The sequence below is a fragment of the Eriocheir sinensis genome, chromosome 37 (genome assembly GCF_024679095.1).
Source record: "Eriocheir sinensis breed Jianghai 21 chromosome 37, ASM2467909v1, whole genome shotgun sequence".
Taxonomy (NCBI): domain Eukaryota; kingdom Metazoa; phylum Arthropoda; class Malacostraca; order Decapoda; family Varunidae; genus Eriocheir; species Eriocheir sinensis.
In genome coordinates, this window is record NC_066545.1 from 15,462,826 (window position 1) to 15,470,325 (window position 7,500).

Sequence of the window (7,500 nt, forward strand, 5' to 3'; positions counted from 1 at the left end):
GGGCGTGGTGGTGATGGTGGTGGTGGTGATGGTGGTGGTGGTGGTGGTGATGCTGGGGTTATAAAATGTATTCTATGTGAGAGAGAGAGAGAGAGAGAGAGAGAGAGAGAGAGAGAGAGAGAGAGAGAGAGAGAGAGAGAGAGAGAGAGAGAGAGAGAGAGAGAGAGAGAGAGAATATCACTATGGAAACCTTTCTCCTCCTCCTCTTTAACCAACTCCTTTCTCCTCCTCCTCCTCCTCCTCCTCCTCCTCCTCCTCCTCCTCCTCCTCCTCCTCCTCTTCCTCCTTCTCCTCCTCCTCCTCCTCTTCTTCCACCTTCTTCTTCAGACACAAACCGAATACCTTTCTTCACTAAACGCCTTTACAATACCTCCTCCTCCTCCTCCTCCTCCTCTTCCTCCTCCTCCTGAATATACTGCTTCACGTCAGGTGGGATTTACACAAGGGCCACAGAGGAGGAGGAAGAAGAAGAAGAAGAAGAAGAGGAGGAGGAGGAGGAGGAGGAGGAAGTCATAAGGTCGAAACGAACATATTTCTGAGGCTTTTTCAATAAACGAGAGAGAGAGAGAGAGAGAGAGAGAGAGAGAGAGAGAGAGAGAGAGAGAGAGAGAGAGAGAGAGAGAGAGAGAGAGAGAGAGAGAGAGAGAGACAAACAAGCAGAAACACAAAACCACACACACACACACACACACACACACACACACACACACACACACACACACACACACACACACACACACACACACACACACACACACACACACACACACACACACACACACACACACACACACACACACACACACACACGTAATCACTATACTTGGGTCCGTTTTTCGTGGTCTTCTGGGTCACAATGGGTCACATTTTCAAGCCGACAGACCCTCAATTCACAGTCTTTTTTCCTCCCTGTAATTCTTTTCTTCCCCCACTAAGTCCCCTTCAATCCCCTTCTTTAAACCTCACCTGTTATTTTTTTTACACTTTTTTTTTATATACGGGTAAGGGTCTATTTCTTTATTTCTCTCAATTTCCTTTTTTTCTTTAATACGTCTTTTATTTTTTTTTTCATTTATTTCTCGTTTTTCTTTCCCTTTTTCTATTTTTTTTCCTAACAGTTTAACTTTTTTGGGGGATTTTCTTTCTCGTTTCCTCTCGTTCTCTCTTTATTTTGGTCTAATCATCTTTTTAATTCATACTTTTTTTCTTCATTTTTTTCTAATTCATTTTTGCTAACGACTTTTCTCTTCACTAGTTTTTTCCTGTTTCCTTTTTTCCTTTTCCTGCTTTTTTCCGTATCTTAACTTCTATTAATTTCTCCTCGATTTTCTATTTCTTTCAATATCTTTCTCTTTCCTTCTCTTTTCTGTCTATCTTTTCGTAACTTAACTTCCCTTCAATATCTCCTTCCATACATATTTCTTTCTATTCTTTTCGGTATTTCCACTTTCATTATTCTATTTCTTTCTATAACCTCCATTATTTCTATCTAGGGGTAAATTATCTTAGCTGTTGACTAGGTGGAAGAGCTCAGGTGTACGTGTGGTAGTGGGCAGGTGAAATACAGGTATGGATGGAACGGTAGATACAGGTGGAAGAAACCAGGTGTATATAGAAGACAAGTCATATTGATAAGCAAGCAACACATATGACTGTTACTATTGTACTTGATGATAGAGAAATGTCAGGTGTTTGAGAGTTAGACAAATAGAATGTTATAGGCGTAAGAACTGCTGCCGAATAGATAGATAGATAGATAGATAGCCCCGAAATTGACCTGTCTTTTGGCCACTAAACTTTTCTCTTCTATAATAGCAGCGATTAGAGTTTTTTTTTCTACACTTTCTTTGCTGTTGTTGTTGCCCTTGAGTTGTTTCCTTAACCGTCAAAAAAAAGAAAAATAAAAGACAGATAGAAGGATGCGTGAGTCGTTTAAGGAAAAGACAAATGGATAGTTCTATACGGAAGGACTGGAGGAGAATGGACAGACATATTGAAGGTAATGGCTGTGATGGGGTTGGTGGTATTTGTTATAATGGTGATGACGGTGGTGGTGGTGGTGGTGGTGGTGATAGTGGTGTTTGAGAACGTGATGGATGTGTTTAGTGATGGTGGTGGTGGTGATGGTGGTGGTGGTGATGGTGGTCTTTCTTGGGCTGTTGGTAATAAGGGGTTGGTCTCACCCTACTCTATATTCAGTCCCCTTTGGCGGCGGCAGGAGGAGGAGGAGGAGGAGGAGGAAGACACTGGACTAAGGTAATTGTTCGTCTCCATCACTGCTCTGTCATTGGAACTCCACCGCAACCACCTCTACATGCTCCACCTCCTCCTCCTCCTCCTCCTCCTCCTCTTCCATCGTTTTTAGTAATGTTCTTCCTGCGTGTGTGGCATAAGATTGCGTGTGTGTGTGTGTGTGTGTGTGTGTGTGTGTGTGTGTGTGTGTGTGTGTGTGTGTTTCTTGTTGTTCTTCTTGTTTATGTTCTTCTTGTTCTTCTTGTTCTTCATCTTCTTCTTCTTCTTCTTCGTCTTTTTCTTCTTCTGCGTCTTCTTCTTCTTCTTCTTCTTCTTCCTCTTCTGCTTCTTCTCCTTCTTCTTCTTCCTTGCTTTTTATTCCTGACTTCAATTTCCACGTTTCAACTTCCTCTTTCCTTTTTTTCTCTGGAATTAATTTGACCTCATCTCCTCCTCCTTCTCCTCCTCCTCTTCCTCCTCCTCCTCCTCCTCGGTCATTTTCCCGTTTTACTGCTATCCTTCTCCTCCTTCCAAACCTTACCTCTAACTTCTCCTCTCCTCCTCCTCCTCCTCCTCCTCCTCCTCGACTTGCATGGAAAATAAAACGCCAAAAATCTCAGGCATGTGATTAGGTCCTTATTTTTACGATGAAGACGAGAGCTTGCAATAAAAAAAGGAAAAAAAAAAAAGAAAAAAAAAAGAAAAATCGATAAGGAAAATTCCGTTAGAAAAATATTGTTGGGTAAAATTTTCTTGAAAGCTGCGTTTTGGGTTTTATTTATTTATTTCATTTACGAAAGACACGAAGGAAAGGAGATATCGCTAAACATGGGGGGTGGGGGGGGGTGGGGGGGGGTCAGAGAGAGAGAGAGAGAGAGAGAGAGAGAGAGAGAGAGAGAGTCCTTGTTCCATCTTCCTTCTTTCCTTGCCAAGTCGAGGGATAAAAACGAAAAGAAAAAGACTCATAATAATAATTACTGAAGGAGGAGGAGGAGGAGGAGGAGGAGAATTAGGAGAAGGAGAAATGGCAGGAGGAGGAGGAGGAGGGGGAAGAGGAGGAGGAGGAGGAGGAAGATTAATCAGTAGGAGTATAAGGAGGAAGAGGAGGAGGAGGAAGATTATGCAGGAGTTCGAGGAGGAGGAGGAGGAGGAGGAGGAGGAGTATAAAGCAGTACAGTAGAAATAAAGAGGAGGATGAGAATTAGAAAGTGGAGGAGGAGGAAGAAGAGGAGGAGGAGGAGGAGGAGGAGGAGAGGAATTGAAGATCAGGAGAAAGAGGAATGATGATGATGATGATGAGGAGGAGGAGGAGAAGGAGGAGGAAGAGGAGGAGAGGAATTGAAGATCAGGAGAAAGAGGAGGAGGAGGAGGAGGAGGAGGAGGAAGAAAAAAAGAACACTCATTAGGGAAGATACGAAATTACAGTTGTATGTGTTTTTGCTGTGTCGCGGTAAATACTTTTTCTAACCGCCGAGACGAAATGACAAAAGAGAGACAGAGAGGGAATGAATTAAGAGACAGAGGGAATGAATTAAGAACAAGTATGAAGAGCAGAAAGGAAAGAAAAACAATGATTAAAGAAGAAAGAGGAGAAGAGAAAGAGAGAGGAAGAAAGAAAGGAAGACAGAAAGAAGTATGGTACAGGTATGATACATGATTGCCGGTGAGTGAGTGAGTGAGTCTGGGGGCATGAATTAAGAACAAGGGCGTATGATACATAATTGCCGAGTGAGTGAGTGAGTGAGTGAGTGAGTCTGTTCTCTGTTTCCTCTTCGTATTATACAGGTTATTTAAGAGACATATGACATAGGTAAGGTTGGGTTAGGTAAGGATAGGATAGGTTAGGTTAGGTAAGGTTAGGATAGGATAGGTTAGGATAGGCTAGGTTAGGATAAGTTAAGTTAGGTAAGGTTAGGATAGGTTAGGTTAGGATAGGTAAGGTCAAATTAGGATAGGTAAGGTTAGGATAGGTAAGGATAGGTTAGGTAAGGTTAGAATAGGATAGGTTAGGTTAAATAATAATAATAATAATAATAATAATAATAATAATAATAATAATAATAATAATAAAACGCAATAAGTCACTAACACAACAACGATAAGAAGCGAACTGAAATCCACGTTAAGCAAAACATAAACTTAAAACAGCGAACTCAATACCGTATCATGTGTCCGCGTGTGTGTGTGTGTCCAATCAACCTTCGTCATGTCGCTTTCCTCTCCTGATAGTGACATGATAAGATATGAAATGAATGAAGTGAGTCCTCCGTTTTGGGCCCCCCGGTGTTATCATCAGGAGCGGGGGTCGAACTGGCGCATAACGGTGCACCAGGAACGCAAGGAGAAAGCTATTGGAAAGTTGCCGAGGAGGAAAAGCTGAGGAGAGTTGCTTTTAAGAGGTGGATGACATGTGGTGATGGTGGAAGGGAGGGAGGGAGGAAGCGAGGGAGGAAAGAAAGGGAAGGAAGAAAGGGAAAGAGAAAGGGAGGAAGGGAGGAAGAAAGGGAAGATAGAGAGGGAGAAAGGGAGGAAAAAGAAGGAAGGAAGGGAAAAGACAAATGAGGGAAGGAAGAAAACAAGAGAGAAGAAAGAAGACAAAGGAAGAAAAAGAAAACAAGGAAGACAAGTTAGTTTTTCTTCTATTCTTTTTCCCTTTCAGTAACAATTTCGACCTCGCTCGACGAATAGAATTACATCATTGCCAGGGAAAAAGAAGAAAAAAAAAGAAGAAAAAAGAAGAAAAAATATAAACCAACAGGGAAGGAGGAGGAGGAGGAGGAAAAAAGAGTAAATGGAGGAGATAGTAAAGAGGAAAGATAAAGAAAGTATATGTGATAAAGAGAGGAAAATATAATAAAGAAAAGAAAAAGATTGAGAAAACAGGAAAAATGAAGGAAAAAGTTAATATGTGAACGAGAAAGGAGAGAAAATAAATGTGAGAGAGAGAGAGAGAGAGAGAGAGAGAGAGAGAGAGAGAGAGAGAGAGAGCAACAAACTGACATCAACCAACCAACCATATGTAACTAAGCAACCCAACCATTCAACCGAGAGAGAGAGAGAGAGAGAGAGAGAGAGAGAGAGAGAGAGAGAGAGAGAGAGAGAGAGAGAGAGAGCAACAACCAACACCAACCAACCATATTGTAACTAAAACCAACCCAACCATTCAACCAAGAGAGAGAGAGAGAGAGAGAGAGAGAGAGAGAGAAAGCAACCACCAACACCAACCAACCATATTGTACTAAAACCAACCCAACCATTCAACCAAGAGAGAGAGAGAGAGAGAGAAAGAGAGAGAGAGAGATCAACCAACCAACACCAGCCAACTATGTAACTAAAACCAACCCAACCATTCAACCAAGAGAGAGAGAGAGAGAGAGAGAATATACCCACTCACCCCCCCCCCCTTTTCCTACCCTACCATACCCCACCCCACTAACCCCCACTGGCATCTGTCTGGCATGGAGGCACCGAATGACCCTCCTCCCCCCTTGACCCTCCCAACAGTGACCTCACCAAGCCGGGGGTGTCGCGAGAAGTGCTCAACCCTCACCAGCACTCAAGTGACGTCTGCAGGGGAAAAAAAAAGGAAGATTCAACTGGGCTCTTTCCTCCTCTCTAGCGGCGCCTGGCAACCGAAAGACCTTGGCCGTGGTGGAGGAGGAGGAGGAGGAGGAGGAGGGGGGTTGGCGGTTACGAGAGGAATGGGAGGGAGAGAGAGAGAGAGAGAAGAAATGGGGAAGGAGAAACAGGAGGAGGAGGAGGAGGTGGACAGAGAGATTGGGAGGAGGAGGAGGGAGGAATGGATAGGAGGAAGAGGAGGAGGAGGAGGAGGAGGGGGGTTGGCGGTTACGAGAGGAATGGGAGGGAGAGAGAGAGAGAAGAAATGGGGGAGGAGAAACAGGAGAAGGAGGAGGAGGAGGAGGATAGAGAGGACGAGAGAGGCAAAAAGAAGGGATAGGTGGAGAAGGAGGAATGGGAAGAGGAGGAGGAGGAGGAAGAGGAGGAAGGAATGGGAGAGAAGAAATGGGGAATGAGGAGGAGGTGGAAGAGGAGGAGGATAGAGAGAATGAGAGAGGCAGAAGGAAGGGATAGGAGGAGGGAGAAGAAGGAGGAGGAGGAGGAGGAGGGAAAGAGGGGGGATGATGGTGGATAGGAGAGGAATGGGATAGAGAGAGAGGGAGAGAGAAGAAATGGGAAGAAGGAGGAAGCAGATAGAGAGAATAGAGAGATAGAAAGGAAGAGAGGGAGGGAAGGGGTGATGATGGTGGTAGATAGGACAGATATGGGAGGGAGAGAGAAGAGGAAATGGGAAGAAAGATGAAGGATAGAGAAAAGGGAAGGAATAGGAGGGAAAGGTAGAGGAAGAGAGGAGACCGGAGGAGGAGGGAGAGAGGTTAAGAAAGGAATGGGAGAGAGAGAGAGAGAGAGAGAGAGAGAGAGAGAGAGAGAGAGAGAGAGATGGGGAAGAAAGAGGAATAGGTGAATGGAGAGGAAACAGAAGGAATGGGGAATAGAAGAGAGGAAGGTAGAGGAAGGAGAGAGAGGAATGGGGATAGAGATAGAGGAGGTAATGGAGGGAAGGGAAGGAGAGGGAGATAGAAGAGGAGGAGGAGGAGGAGGAGAGAGGGGTAGCAAGGGGGTAGCTGATGCCCGGTCCCTCCCTCTCTCTCTCTCTCTCTCTCTCTCAGTGTAGGAGAAACAGTGGTGGAGGGAAGCTACACCTCCTCTCGCTCCGCCCTTTCCCGCGTGTCGGTCAGTGTTCAAGGCTTACGTGGGCCTTTGAAGGGACTTACCTGGGCCTTAATTAGTCCCCGTGTTACCTGGTGGACCGGTGAACAGGTGGACGGAGGGTGGATGCGTGACAGGGGCGGATAGACTTAGAAAAAGGAGTCCTGTGGTTAACTTGTATTTGTTTTGGTGGTGGTTGTGGTGGTGGTGGTTGAGGATTGAGATAGAGAGAGAGGGGTCGATAAAGAGAGATAGAGATAGAGATAGAGAGTGAGGTGGTGTGTTTGTGATTTTGTGCTTCTGTTCTGTTGTTTCTGGTGTGTTCTGTTAATCTTTTTTTTCTTCTTTTCCTCCTTTCTTCTCGTTTTTGGTCCTGTTTTTCTTCCTCCTCCTCCTCCTCTCTTTATTCCTCCTCCTTCCTTCTATTCTGTTCTTTCTGTTAATCTTTCTTCTGCTTCCTTTCTTCTCTTCCTTCATTTCTTCTTATTTCTGGTCCTATTCCTCCTCCTCCTCCTCCTCCTTCTCCTCCTCTCTCTATTC

At 44.5% G+C, this 7,500-nt stretch overlaps 1 protein-coding gene across 7 annotated transcripts in view; it reads left to right on the forward strand.

The window, feature by feature from the left end:
- Positions 1–6,915: 6,915 nt before the first annotated feature.
- The window catches only part of LOC127008378 (uncharacterized), a 56,425-nt gene continuing 55,840 nt past the window's right edge, over positions 6,916–7,500 (forward strand). For 6 of the 7 annotated variants that reach the window (XR_007761054.1, XR_007761053.1, XR_007761055.1 and 3 more), the window contains exon 1: positions 6,927–6,984. The gene's annotated coding sequence lies outside the window, so the exon portion shown is untranslated. Of the gene's footprint in view, positions 6,985–7,500 lie in introns of all 7 variants that reach the window. The other variant, XM_050880384.1, reaches the window with a different exon arrangement.